Source organism: Protopterus annectens, chromosome 11.part0 (genome assembly GCF_019279795.1).
Source record: "Protopterus annectens isolate FY-2018-M chromosome 11.part0, PAN1.0, whole genome shotgun sequence".
Taxonomy (NCBI): Eukaryota; Metazoa; Chordata; order Ceratodontiformes; family Protopteridae; genus Protopterus; species Protopterus annectens.
In genome coordinates this window covers 1,071,426,530-1,071,442,443 of record NC_056745.1, presented here as the reverse complement: position 1 = coordinate 1,071,442,443, position 15,914 = coordinate 1,071,426,530, and the positions used below count along the sequence as shown (strand labels likewise).

The 15,914-nt window shown below is 37.5% G+C and overlaps 1 protein-coding gene across 11 annotated transcripts in view; it reads right to left on the bottom strand.

Moving 5' to 3' along the window:
• MGAT4C (MGAT4 family member C) overlaps positions 1-15,914 on the bottom strand; it is a 3,121,932-nt gene that overhangs the window by 1,978,844 nt on the left and 1,127,174 nt on the right. The window lies entirely within an intron of this gene.

The window sequence follows — 15,914 nt, the reverse complement described above, 5'->3', positions numbered from 1 at the left end:
AGTTGATAATGGTAGCAGGAGTCTCTTCCGTGACTAAACTTTGAGGAATCCCCCTTGGTCCCTCAGAAATAATCAGCTGAGGTCCCCCTTCAACGTCCAGAACAGACACTGGAAAAGCCTCCATGGACATGTGAGAAGTCAGATCAATGCTGGCCTCCAATGGGGTCAGGACAGAGAAATCTGAAGAAAGTACCGGATGGTCTTCAGGGCTTTCACTAACTTCTAGATAAACATCCAAGAGAGGCTGGACAGCAGTCGGATGAGAGCTGATCTTCGTGGACTTCTTCTTGGCAGACCCTTGGGATGGGGGTATTCTGCCAAAGCACCCTGAACCAATAGTTTAAGACACTGGTTCTCAAGGTATATGGATAAGGAGGATAAGCAACTATGTGGAGTCTTAGGGACAAATATTTGATAGATAGAGCACTGCACATGGTTGTGGGAAGCACCTAAGCAAAAAAAGATACTGGTTGTGATGATCTTTATGAGGAATCTGCCTACCACATTTTCCCTTCTTGGATGACATGAACAGAAGTACACATAAAATTAAAAAAAGGTAGACAAAAACCCCATCAGGGCACTTATATGAAGATGGCTTGTTAATCAGCACAGCAGAAGTGCCTCCAGACCAACATTCAATAATGACATTTGGACTGCCGGCAAAGAAGTTGTGAGTGTTTGCATTAGTATGTCACCTATATGCCCTACACCTTACGTAGGAAGCATACATATGACGTATGGCACTAGATATAAAAACTTTAGCATACTGGCTGGATGTTGAGCTATCCGTGGCAGTAATACTGCACCAGTAATATGGAAGGACATCAGATTTGACTCACAGGTAGCTATGACATCTAGGAACAAAGTTCAAGCTATAAACCAGTTTGCTCTTCCTGTTCTAACATACAGTTTTGGAGTGACTGACTGGCCCCAAAAGGTCCTGGCTAGATTAGATAGGAAAACAAGAAGGATGCTTCATGCTCATCAAATGATTTATAAAAATCAGTGCATACGAAGATTATATATTCCCCATTCTGAAAAAGGTATGGGCCTCCTTGATATTGATTACAATACAATCTACAATCATTGGACTGCATACATATCTGCTGACCTCACAAGACCCAAACATAGTGAAAGTTTTGAAACATGAGGAGAATAAATCTAAGATGACTTCCCTGCTTAGTCTAGCAGAACGATATTGGCTTCAAGTTGTAATGGAAATTTAACCAGACATACATAAAACTCAGGTAGCAACTGAATGTGCCAAAAAAAACAAAAGAAAGAATATAAGGTGAAGGATCAGATGAGAAGGCAAGAAATGTGGCAAATGCATAAATATAGTTGCAAGTACGGAAAGCTCCTGGAACAACCTCATGCTGATTAGGATCGAATGCAGAAATGGTTAAGGAGAGGCGAATTCAAACCAAAAGATGAAAGGTAAATATTGGCGGCCCTAGAAAGAGGACTATGTACACATTGGTTTAGAAAGTCCATTGAACATGTGAGAGAAGCATCAAATGTAGGTTTTGTAAAACAGAATTGGAAACAGTTGCACACCTTGTTGCTGGTTGTGACATACTAATGGCAGAAGGACTGAAGGGCATAATAATGCAGCAAGGCTGTTGCATTGGGGATTGTGTAAACATTATAACACTGAACTAGCTGGAAAACACTGCAAATACGAGCCACAAAGCATCATACAAAATGATGAAGTCTACAAAACATGGGATCACCCATTACCAACAGTTCAAAAGACAGATGCAAGAAAACCAGATATAGTGGGCCAGGAAAAGAAGACAAAAGTAGCACTGATAGTTGAAATTGCTACACCCAGTGACTACAGTGTCAGAGAGACACAAAGTCACAAAATATCAGGATTTGCAGGCAGAAACGAGAGCAATGTGGAAGAAAGATACCCAGACAGTTCCAAGAGTATTAAGAGCAACAGTCTTATAAAAAATAATCTACAATCATATTTAGATATGTTAACAATACATGTAACTCCATATGAATTGCAGAAGTCATTATTGGGGACATTGTAGGTGCTGTGAAGAGTACTTCTGGCTGACATGAAAGATTGAAGCAATCCTAATTTCATGAACTTTAATCATACTTTCACTTAGGTATGGGGTCCATTCCCAGCATAATATTAGAAACCCAAAAGATCTGGAGAAGTTAAAAAAAAGGTAGCTAAAAATCTGATTTATCAGTTTTTCTTGCCCATATCTCTATATCTCTATATTTATTAATATATATATATATATATATATATATATATATATATATATATATATATATAGATAGATATATATAGATATATATATATATATAGGTTACCTTTAGTTTGCCGAAAGACTATCTCCCCGAGACCAGAACACCGACACTTCAAATCACTGACATTCGCAAACCCGATGTAAACACTTGGCCATCCTGATGGAAGGAACTACCTGAAGAAAAACTAAACCCACCATTCTGGGGGGGCTCCACTGCCCACACCCACCTTACTAAATATACCAACTCTGAGAATGCACTACCACAGGGGAAGGGGAAAAGTTAAAGTAGATGGCCAAACGGTTACTTACCACACGGGAAACGTTGGCTTTCCGGATGTCGGTGATCTGAAGTGTCAGTGTTCTGGTCTCAGGGAAATGCATGTCGGGAAAGTGGTCTTTTGGCCAAACTTAAGGTAACCCATATATATATATATATATATATATATATATATATATATATATATATTTATATATATATGTGTGTGTGTGTGTGTGTGTGTGTATATATATATATAGATATATATATATAGATATATACATATATATATATATATATATATATATATATATATATATATATATATATACATATACATGTGTGTATATGTCTGTGTGTGTGTGTGTGTGTGTCTGTGTGTGTGTGTGTGTGTGTGTGTGTGTGTGTGTGTGTGTGTGTGTGTGTGTGTGTGCGCGCGCATGTGAGTGTTTGTACAATCTTCCCCTAGAAAGAATGCTTAAACTAGATCACTGATAGTGCATTTAGACTGAATAGGTATTTAATTAGTGTGTATATACATGCATGCATGTTGCTTTTAATATTTGTATCTTGCAGTCAGCCTAATGGATTAGATATGTTGCAAATACTTATTACTTAAACAATTTATTTAGTTTATTTAAATAATATTTGTCCAGTGTTTTGAGGTTTGCTGGATTTGATTTTAGCTAGTAGCAAAAAATCCTTTAATGGTGGTTTGAAGGCCATGAGGCATTTGGCTGTTACATGCCTGACAGTAAATGGTCAAGAGTCATGGTGATCAGCCATAATATCAGTAGTCTACTACAACACCCCCATTTTCAAGTGCCAATATTTTACCGTTGAGCTCATAAGACTGTTGAAATAAATGCCCAACTTAAATCCTGGTCACTGCAATGTTCATTTCAAAATAAGCCACATTAAGCTCTTACTAAGAGATATGCAGTTCTACTTTTGAATTAAATGTTTTTTACTACTGAGAGTAAGTGTCATGTGTGCTGTGCTTTGTAGGACATCTCTGAATCTTGCCTATATGTGGTGCTACTTATATTTTAAATACTTTATTAGATTTTTTGAACTCATAACAGATGGTTTTGTTGGCTCCAGTTAGAAAATCGTTCCTATTGCGTGATTCTTCATCTACCTACCTGACTTCTCACTTCCACTCCTCTGTTATTGCCATGTACTCCTTCAGTTCCTGCAACACCCACCCAAATACATGCACTTGATATTATTTTGGAATATCCTATCATTAGTGCAAGACATGACTCAGAACTGGTAAAAGTGCAAGAACTTTACACTGTCTTGCAATATGTTTACCTATTTCTTTCCTGTATATTTTGTGATTTATAAGAAAACAAAAGGGATGAGTCTGGTCAAACCGTATTTGTTTAATTTGCTTTTTTTAAGTAGCTTTTCAAAGCTTTCACACTTTCAAGCTTTCTTATTTCACACACATTCTGTAATCCTCGAGTGCCTTCAGATCAGGCTCTGCCTCCCTCTGAATTTTGAAACCATGCTGAAGTTCAAACAGAATCACAAGGAATATATAAAATCACTGTTTCTCAAATGATGATGTCAGCCACCTTGAGGAGACCTGGGCCTATGCAAAGGGAGGCCCAAGGAAGACTGAAAATGCTATGCAGTTAAAGTTTTAACCTTCTTGTATTATTTTGAAGAATGAGACAACTGCCGAACGATAACAGCCACTGAACATGCATATTGGATGGCAAATCAATAGTGAAAGAATGTGAGACTATGCAAAAGCTTGACTGTTTCAAGTGTCAGTATGTGTGTGTGTGTGTTTGTCTGTTAGTGGGTTAAATTTTTGTTCTCTTTTTTTTTTTGTTAGATCGGCGTGGGCAATAGGAGTTTCATATGGTTTCAGGGACTCTCAGTGTAACAGACTCCATGGACCTATAACTTCTGCAATACAAATTAAAAAGTCAGATGAGGTCACTCAAGTCAGTTGACATGAGCAAGGTCTGTTGCTACAGAGTTTAAAGGAAAGAGGCTTTGAGGAAGACGAGAGGGTAGAGGCGAGGATATAGCAGCTGACTGCCTTGGGAAAGATGGAGCTGGATATATAAAGCAGCACACTCATTTCTTTTCCCTTTGCTCTTTGAAGGAGGTGCTGATTTAACATCTGCCATGAACTGGAGAACTCAGTAAGTGCTAGTTTAAGAATTCAGGTACTCAGTCCAGATACACCAAAACAGCTGGACTTGAAGGGCATCAAAGGCTAGCAACTGGAATGAAGGAAGGATCAGTAACAGATTATCACACATTTTGGAGTAAACATGCTGTGAAGATTAACTAGCATGAACCAGCTGGAATATTAACAAACAGTTCTATACTTGAATGCCTAATTTATAAACAAACCTAAAGCTACAGGAGACCAATGGATTTTTCCTGCCCACGTCCTAGTGTTTTCAGAAAGGATGAGCCAGCAATTAACTGCAACTCATCGCACAGCTGTTGTGTAATTTATAAATTTGTGCATAGCACGGTACTATACTATACTAAGATATTGATTTATTCAGACTCAGCTGTAAACTTTACTTTGTCAGAAATACGTATTAATAAGCAAGGATGTTGTATATAAACAGTGCAAAGTACGACATTCTAAGATTTTAGTCTTGTTTGGTGTAACAGTTAAGTCACTCAGTCAGTTCAACAAATCTGTCACTATGATTCACAGCGGCCAATCAAGAGAAAAAGTCTTCCTTGTGTGGTATCTACATGGCTATACATTAATTTCAAAAAATTATGCCAGTCTTTATGCTTCTGCTTTGATTGTTGTGCCGTAATCAGGTGTCATGTCCAGCAATGAAAAGTTTAGCTAATCTATGCATTACCATTTTGTAGGTTACAAGTTGAACTCTCTCCTCTCTGTGTGTTGTATTTCTGCTTTGCCTTTGATACTTCTTATATCAAAGTTGTTAATGAAAAAAAGATAAAGGGTCTTTTCTAAGTACCTTAAATAAATAAATAAAAATAAAAGTGAGTTGGGCATTTTTTTTTTTGCCTTTTGTCTTTTGTTTTACCACAGGGCAACCAAATCCATGCATAACTCATTTAAGTCATTTTGTAACCTCTGAAATAAACACTAAGATTCACCTGTTTTCTTTCAATACCTGCAAAATTTTAATGCTTCTTGTATAATAAGGCTTCTGTTTTAGTTATTTAGTCTACTTACATTTATAGTAAACCCAACATTCATTCAAAACTTTCCTGTGGTGCAATTCTAAAGTTAAAGGATTTAAAATATACTGATGTAGTAAAAGTATTGACCTCATTGTTGGCAGTGTGTGCAGAAGAAGGCTATCTCATGAATAGTTAAAAACACGATTAACAGAAATTTTAAGCTGATAATTCACTGCTGGTGTATGTTATGCACACTGCCACATTAAATCGATTGCAGAAATAAAATTTATGACAGACCCTGAACACAATATGTGCATATATGTGTGTGTGTGTGTGTGTGTGTGTGTGTGTGAGGGTATTAATGTGTCAGTATGTCAGTGTGTTGATGTGTTGGTGTGTAAAAAAACTGTTTTTCTTTCTTCTGGGAAAATACAGTGCATTCCTTTTATTTCAGAATAAAGAAGCAAGATCATTCTGACATACTTGTAGTTTAACCATTACTAGTAAGAATCTGTTTCAGAAGTATCCATATCACAACTAGACCATTTAAAGAACTTGTCCTACATGGACCAACCCAAAGCCATGTCACTATACTAGGTACCCTACAGACTGCTAAGAGGAGACCTGTGTCTGGCATACAAGGCATGCTCCTACCCAGTACTGATGGATTTACTGCACATCAGCAAGTCAAATGGTATAAGAAATACTCAGTCTATTTATATTCACTTCTTCTGCAACATCAATAGAACAGTTTGGAAGGACAGGTATATCTTACAGAGGTTACTGGTGTTCTGAAACAAACTCCCCATCCACATAAAACAAAGTTCATCCCTATCCAAATTCAAGCGCAACTTGGATCAAAGGATGGAAAACAGAAAACTTACCCCAGGACTGCTCCCTGTACTACAAATGGCAGCTCCTAAATGCTTATCCCATGTATGGGTCCCTTCAATTTATCCATGGTATGATCCTAGTTATTCTCATTAGGGATAACATACAAGTATTAACCATGGTATTGGTAAGGCCACTATATAGCCAAATGGGACTGGTTATTTCAAGCACAAAAAGGGAAAATGGCTATGATTAAAATGACCAGCAAAAACAGCTAGCCTAGTACTTCTCTATGAACCTACAAATCTGTAAAATAATATTAAAATTTTCCTTCTTTGACTTTGTATTTCCAGCAAAGTAATGTATAAATAACTACATAAGCAACAAAATGTCTGAATGTTTATAAGTATATAAATAGTGTGAGTAGCAATAAAACACCCTACAGCACGTGTAAATAGATTAGCAAACAACTTAATGAATATTATATGGTTGTTCCTACAGACATACTACTGTAAATGCAACTATGCAACACAGAATGAAAGTTTAGTTCTCTACTATCACAGGAAACAAATATAGGCATACCTGTTAACCTTTTATGTTAATTGCTAGATACTCCCTCTAATCATGAATGACTTGTTTTGTGATAAAATCATCTGTTTTCTTATATCAATGCATCAGACTTTTTGTCAAATTGGAGTTTTCCTTATCGTAATTAGCATCATACTTCTCAACCTCATAACTCAAGAAATCTGAACAAAGCTTAAAATCAAAGGGAAAATGGCCCAGAAATAGGGACAGATTTTAAATATTACTCTTGTAGACTTGGAAAAGTTGGTAGAATAACAGGATCTGTGTTGGCATGCATTTTCTGAAGGATATGAAATCTGAAACTCAAATGTCTGTCATGATTTTCGCTGACGTCAGTCCTCAGTGATTTCCCAGAAAAATCACAAATTTTATAACGAAGAGACCAAAAATATTATGCAAAAATCTGGGCTTTCTGTAAAAATATGGACAGTTGAAAGGTATGACTACCATCCTACAAACACACTTCCAGGAGTCTTGCTGAGCTAAACTGTGTTTAAAATGCCTTTGCAAAATATCAACGTTACTTTTATTCCACACCCACGGAGCATTACTTAACAGAACAATGTTTTTATATACATATATATATATATATATATATATATATATATATATATATATGTATATATATATATACACTTTATGAAGCATATTTGTCTACTTATCTACAGGTTTTCCTTGAGTGCACTCAAGGTGGTATCTTGGTACGTCCTTTAGGGGTGACCATCACTCAGGTTCCTGCAGCACGGGCATCTCTACCATTCATTTGCCTTCTTGTCATCAATCATGCATTCCACCCTGATCAAAAGTGGAAAAATGCTACTGTTCAAAACTAATAACCTAAGGATGGTAGCATTAGTTCACAAACATGTAGAGCTGCAAAACAGCATTCACTGGACTAATAGCTCAACATGTCCAAAATAACTAAAATATATATATATATATATATATATATATATATATATATATATATATATATATATATATATATAAAACACAAAGCATAAAAAAAGTTAAGTGCTTTCATCTCTTTGTATAGTTAAGTTCTGATTAATTTCTTTTTAGCTATACAAAGGGACAAACCCCCTTAACTTTGTATGCTTTGTGGTTTAAATAAATGTTTTTTAGTTATTTTATACATGTTGAGTTATTAGTCCAGTGAATGCTACTGTGTAGCCCTACATCTTTGTAAACTAACTCTACCATCCTTAGGTTATTAGGTTTGAAATATAAATCTGACTGTTCATCTTCCACTGGAAATGGCCATATTTATCCCTTCTTTTTTCTGTGTGCAGTCTGACTATGCATACATTTTGGGATTAGGATTGTTCAAGTTGCCATCTCAGTGTAAACGCTAACAATAATCAGTTTCACTCTTTCATTTTTTTGCATCAAATGATTCTTCTCTACTCAGTTGCCTGTTAATAGAAGGCAGCTCACTCAGGGCCTAACCCTTCTAAAATTCGGCCAGTTTGACATTTGCTATACCTTCAGTCCCAGAGTACATTCTATCCTATGGTGCAATTGCTCAACGGCCTCACATTTATATTATGACTTTGAATTATACAGAGTTTTCTTCATATCATGTTTGATTAAGCTCCATCTGGAACCCATAAAAACCAGGACACTTGTCGAATTAGGGAAATGTAACACAGTCCACAATCCAGGAATCTATAAAAACACTGATTTATTCAGTATTCACCACAACAAAATGTTAAGCGCTTTCATCATGTCAAGCATGACTTCCTCAAATCAGTTTAAAATGCTGAATTCCTCTGTTTAAATACCCACTTCCACCAATCAATTTACAATCAATTAAGTGTAATTAGTACATTCTAAAAAGATGTGCCTTTGTGAAGGTTGGGTGTCGAGCTGGCACCTCGGAGTTTTGTAAAAATCTACTGACAATCGTTAGCGGACCGGAGTTCTGTTGTGGCGACCCCTTACCGGGAAAAAGCCGAAATGACAAAAAAAAAAAAAAAAAGTACATTCTAACAAATACTTAAATACACCATAAAACTCATTTTAGCTATAAAATTCATAATTTTTCAGCTCGTTTCTTTAAAAATGGCCCAATACTAAACATTTCATTCAACCCCATTGTTCTGGTTTTCTGTTTGGAATTTGTGAGATTATAGACAAAGACCGGGGGGGGGGGGGGGGACAACTGGAAAAATAAATTAGAGATGAAGGAAATAACATGGCAAATTAGAACTAATGCCCACAATGGGACCCGGGTTGAATGAAATTAATGTTTTTATATGTTCCTGGATTGTGGACTGTGTTACATTGCCCTAATTCGACAAGTGTCCTGGTTTTTATGAGTTGTTCCTTTGGGCACTATACACTTCTTTTTTTTCCATCTGGAACCCAGCTTTCTGTTCAAGAGTAGATTTGCTTGTGTAGTATTAGTGAAGGCATGTATGACATCATGCTATATGCATGTAGTGCTCTGGCATATTGTCCCCCAAACTTCTCACCCTGTAGTTGTACTGTCTAACAGCCCTAATAGAAATCAACTGCTACCAAGCCCAATTACTATTTTGGACCTCTGGGCTACCAGTGCTGCATTGCAGAGACCTGGATATTTATGTGGACAATTCCCTCACATTCTGTCAAAATGTTTCCACTACAGTCAGAAAATCCTTCTATGTAGCCCAGGTAATTTTCAAGAGAATGACTTCAAGATCCAAAGACCCTGTTACTGTACTCTTCCCTTTATAGACTCATCTTTGAATACAGCCCACCTTTGGTGTGTATAAATCAAAGCATATTACTCATTTAGGAAAGTCCCAGATACTTTATCAAGAAAATCAAAGGCCTTAATCTTTCAACTATACTGACAGATTAGCACAATTTTTACTACACTCAGTAAGCTGAAGGCTGCTCCAAGATGGCCTTTGTTTTGTTTTTGAGCCATGAAAGACCCAGTCCTATTTGACTTTCTCTTTTTTTGGCAAAACCCATGGATCAACACACACCTATGTTCATGACCTCTATCTACACCAGCAAATAAACAAGATGGTTCTTAACATATTCGCAATCTATTGAATAAGTTACTAGAGGTTGAAGTACTTCTCTAACTACCTTTAAGAATAGTCTTGATGATTGCATGGCTAGACAACAATTTACAGCAGGATTACCATGTACAGCCCTGCTCAACTTGGGAGGTAAGCACTATTAGTTACTTGAAAAGGAAATATTAATGTTTTAACTATATCCGCTTTAAGGTGTATATGGTTGGGCATCTTAAGGTCCTTGTGATCATTTGTCTTGTATTGTTCATACATTCTCAGGTCTCTGCTGGTAAAATGTTCATTTTGTATTTTGGAGTTTCTGGTTTCCCCTTGTAAAAAAACAGTTGTTCCACAACCTTTCTCTAGCCTTTGTTTTCTGCAGTTGCCCTAAATGGATAACTGTTGAAATCTTCACCATTTAACTTATGAAGCGTGCTGCATTGCACTGCATTGTACATCAGAGCCCACTTTTGTTTTAAGGAACTCTGCCTCACATAACCAGTGCTTAAAAGAAAATGGCAAATCATTTACTACCAAAACATTTTACCAGCAGGGTCCTATGAATTATTAGTGCTAGGATCTGTGGGATTGTTCAGCTTAGCCATTTTGGAATTGTTACTGGTTTTCCATGACCTTGTTCTGGACATTTGTTTGGTGAGGGTTATTACTCAACTGATTAATTGAATGTATAACTGTTCATACATCTGGCCTTTACATTTGGAAGTATTGCGTGAGTTGGTCTACATTGTGCTATTAGCCATACCATGATGGGCAGTATTTATATAGTAGCAATTTGGCGTTCTTCTCTTTTCTTTTCCTACCAACCCTTTACCAGGGTTCAACACCTATCATTTGTTCAATGATATGTTAGTGGTACATGTGTTTTCATCTGCAGTCCCATAAAATTTCATCAAATTCAGCATGATACAAATCTTGGGCTTTTAGAAATACTAGTGTCAACAAACAAATCCAATTACAATATGATTGCCTGAATTATATCTCCTGGTCTGTCCCTTGCAGACTATGATGTCTACCTAAACCACCCAGACAATACAAGTATCAAGCCCAATCTACTTATTCTGATAGACTTTGACTATCCATCCATGAAATGGCAAACTTAGATTATTAAAACAAACATGCACATGGGTCCCTAAACAGTGCAAATGCTAACGCTCTGGATGAACATGTCCCATGACCTACTAGATGCTCCAATCTCCTTTAGCACATTCTTGCAAACATTACCTCTGCAAGCTCTTCTCCATAATTTAAGCCTTCCATGATCATGTCTGACTACCTGGCTATTATATTCTCCATTAGAAATAAACTTATATCACCAACTAACCTAAATGATTTCAAGGTCTTTTCTAGGTATTACCTCTTACCACTTTTTAATAACTTAAGGAATTTTAAAAGCTCATCCCATGACAACCCTGCTACCAATGTTGTCATACATGCTTCTGTTTTCTACTTTCATCTAAATTCCTGCATTCAAGATCCACTTGTTTCTGTCTTGAATATGAAGGTGAATTCAAGAATAAAACCTTATGTTGAAACCATAAAATTAATAAAAACTACAATAAAAGAAAAAACATCTTGCCCTCAAGGTGGAACCAGAATATTAAATCTCTGTAATAAACAAAATAATGTCCTATGTAACAAGCTTAAAACCTTACACTATTAAAAGAATATTAAAATGGTCTATAAAGAACTCAGGTGCTCTCTCACAAATGTTCAGGCTACATGTGAACTAAGGATTGTACCTCCTACAACAGTAATTATAATGGTTCCCTTTACTACACCTGAAAGCTCAGAAGAAAAATTCAATATTACAGAGCTGATCTCAAATGCCTCTACTCATTCAAATCCTGAAGACATTCCAAATATGTTCATGAAAACATGTAAGTCCAATATTTCCCCCACTCTCCATTTTAGTGTTCTGCAGTTGTTCCATATTCCATATCACCACCTAAACATACTTACAAAAAGTTCCTATCTGCACTTTCTAAAACCAAACATAACAGCTAAGTGGGCCCTTGTAATATATCTATTTTTTTCTCCTAGTTAACACTAAAAAGAGCTTTACCGGATCCTTTCTCAACCTACTCACTATCAAGCCCTTTCACAAGGTGGTCACATCCCAGACATTGACAATTTCAAACTAATCAGTCTTATCAGTATCAAGTGTGTGATCATGGAATATACTACACTCAAACTCAAAATAAATAATTTTTTTGCATTAATCTGCAAATTGTTAACAGCAATCAAATTGTTTTTGTAAAAGATAGGCCTTGCCTACTTAATCTTGAGAACTTCTTTAAAAAGTTCCAGATGCTCTAGAAAATGACCAGTCAGTCCTCACAGCCTACCTAAGTCAAGCTAAAGCTTTTGATATTAATCCTCACTCTGGTACTGTTAATAATCTCATCTTCAAAAATATTAATCACGTTATCTACTGGCTACCAAGTGGATTTTCAGACAACAGTCACATTGTGAGGGCTGGCTGTACACCACCTTCTAAAACACTTGACACTGGCATTGTCATTGGGCTGTGTGCTAGGACCCCTTCTCTTTGGTATAAATTTGTCTGATGTCAAAGCTGACATGCAAGAAATACGGTTAACTGAGTTTGCTGATTAACACGAATGCCGCACTGTAAAATCCTACATTCTTAGCACCAATATCCTGCATTAAAGACTGAGCAACACCAATGCTTGGTGAATTGATCATTGTCTCATAGTGTAATGTAATGCAACATAATTCTTTTTGTGAAACAAGAGCACCTCAACATCTACTACCTTAAAGTTAAGGCTACTATTGTTATAAGGGACTTGAGTATATTCATGATAATGAACTATCCTGCAGCTGTCAGGTACTTGCCATAGCTATGAAACCATTCTACCTTGCTCAACTAATTACAAAGTTATAGCCCCCAAATCTGGGGAAGTTATTGTTTCTCTATGTAATTCCCTTACCTTGTCTGTAATAGACTACTCATTACACATAAAGAAAGGCCACAGCATTTTTAAACCAAAACCAAAAACAACTCACAGGTTTGAGGTCCTTGAGCTATACAGAAAGATTAAAAGCTCTGTCACTTTACTCCATCTCCTATAGGCACCTTTATGGTGACCTTTGCTTATCTTCCAGAGATATGAAAGATTCAGTTTTGCTTGAGATATACAAACAACAGGCAACACTATAAACGCCAACTCTAATGATCAAAATTTTCATCACAATATAAACAAAACCATTGGTAATACATACTCACACACAGACATATATATATTTTATATATATATATATATATATATATATATATATATATATATATATATACTTAATTTGCCTAACTTCCGATTGCCCGACACCCATTTGCCCGACCCCATTTGACCGACACTTCATTTGACCAACAAGTGTTATTGGCAAGTAAATGGGATATGCCCCCTTCCCCACTGTAGTGTGACACTGGAGTTAGAATATATAGTTAGGTGGGGTGTGGGGGGCACAGCCCCCCACAATGGGGGGTATGGGGGGGTGAAGCCCCCCACTTACTTTTGTTTTACTAAGCAATATTAAAGCAAAACTAAACAATATAATATGAAATATATATATGAAATATATATATATATATATATATATATATATATGGGTCTACTTTACATCAGAAATTTCCATTTCTACAAAGGCTCAGCTCACTGACACAGTGTTACAGGATAAAGAGCCACTTGGCCACCAGGAGAAAAGAACTACACAGAACTAATTTAAACCCATGCAAGTGGGGGCTTCTCTCCCACACCTCCCCCTAACTAATTATACCAACTCCAAGATCACACTACACTGGGGAAAAGGGAAAAGCTGACACTGGTGGCCAAGTAGTTCTTTACCCTGTTACACTGTAACACTATCTGAGGCTTTGCAGAAATGAACTTTTGTTGAAGTCATCTAGCAGCTTTGAGCTTCGGTGAGAGGTAAATTTGTTGATTTAAAATAGACCCACATACATATAGGTTCATAGGTTCATAGTTAGGTACTAGGCTATCGGCCCAAGGGCCTAAGTAAGCCTAACCAACAAGGTTCCCTGGCTTACGCCACCCAAGAAAGTTAATTTCCTGTCCCCTGTTGAGCAGAGCCACAGAAGTGATCCCCAGGGTGTATTTCCTATTTCCCATCCACTCATCAAGATTCTTCTTCAAGAGTGCTAATGAGGAACTTTGCTTGACACAGATGGGTAGCTTGTTCCGAAGTATAGGAAGTCTCTGAGACAGGAATCTATCTCTCCAGCACGTCCTGTTTATTGTGGTGACAAGGTATGGGTCCCTAGAGCATGTAGCTCAGAGGGATTGGGATTTCTTTAGTTGTAGATATCTTTAGGTGCTTTATATGGTAGGCAGACATCTCCTTGGAGTAGGCGATATGCTACAGAGTAAAGCTGGAGTTTTTGAGACGGTCAGTGTAGGGCATCTGGTTGAGGCCAGTAATCCTCTTTGTGAGGTACTTCTGTGGCCTTTCCAGCTGCTGCAGATGTCTTGTGAGGTACATTCCAGAAGGGCCGTTGTACTCTATAATGGGTCTAATGAGTGCCGAGTAGAGGGGGACAATGACCTTTTTTTTCCTGGATGAGAACCCTTTTGTGATGAGGTGTGCCACATAGAAGGATTTCCTGACTACTGTGGCGATGTGATTATCAAAGGAGAGACTACTGTCTACCTATGTCCCAAGGTCTCTTATCACACATTTGGCATTAAGTAGACTGCTGTTTATGAGGTAGTTCATGGGTACAGAGGTTTTACCAAGAGGGGGTGACAATACACTTTTTGGCACTGAGCTTGAGGCCATGCCTCTAACACCAGGCATCTGTCTCAGTGAGGCCCTTTTGTAGGATGTCCACATTATTTGGGAACTCGACTATGGCTCCTAGTTTGCAGTCATTTGCGAACTTCATTAGCCAGAGGCCTTCTGTGTTACCCTGTACTTCAGAGGTGTAGATACCAAACAGGAGAGGTCCCAGGACTGAATTCTGTGGTACTCCACTTGTCACTGGTTTGAAGTCAGATTTGGAGTCTGCAACTTATACAGTGTGGGTTCTGTCAGTAAGCCAGTTGGCAACCCATCTTGAGACATAAGGATTTATACCTAGTTTAGTGAGTTTAGCTATAATTCCAGAATGGGAGATGGTGTTGAAAGCCTTGGCAAGGTCAAGGTAGGCTATGTGAACTACTTTACCCTCATCTAGGGCTTTGGTGACTGCCTCAAAGAAGTCAATCAGGTTCAGAAGGCATGATCTGCCTTTCACAAACCCAAACAGGTTGGGGTCCAGAGTTTGGAGGTTACCAATGTCTTTGTTTATGAGTTCCGTGATGATACATTTAATAGCCTTGCAGACCAGGCTCATCAGGCTAATAGGGCGATAGTTCCCAGGATCTATGGTAGCTCCCCCTTTGTGTAGTGGGATAACAGTTGCTGTGCACCATTCAGTGGGCACAAATCCTGATGTGAGACTATGATTGAACATGGTGCTTAGGTGGGGAGCCAATTTGTTCTGAAGTTCATGTAAAATGCAGGTCTACTTCATCTTATCGCATGTTGAAAATATCGAACAGCAATAATGTCGTAAATGCCATACATCAAAAGTGTTGTTGCTGGATCAATGGTACAGTGGGGATGACAAAATTTGCTCTTTCCTCACTGTAGTGCGATCTCGGAGTTGGTATATATAATTAGTGGGGGGGGTGCAGCCCCCCCACAAGAACAATTTAGATGTACGGCATTTTCAATGTTTATGCCATTCGATATTGTCATCTTTTGACA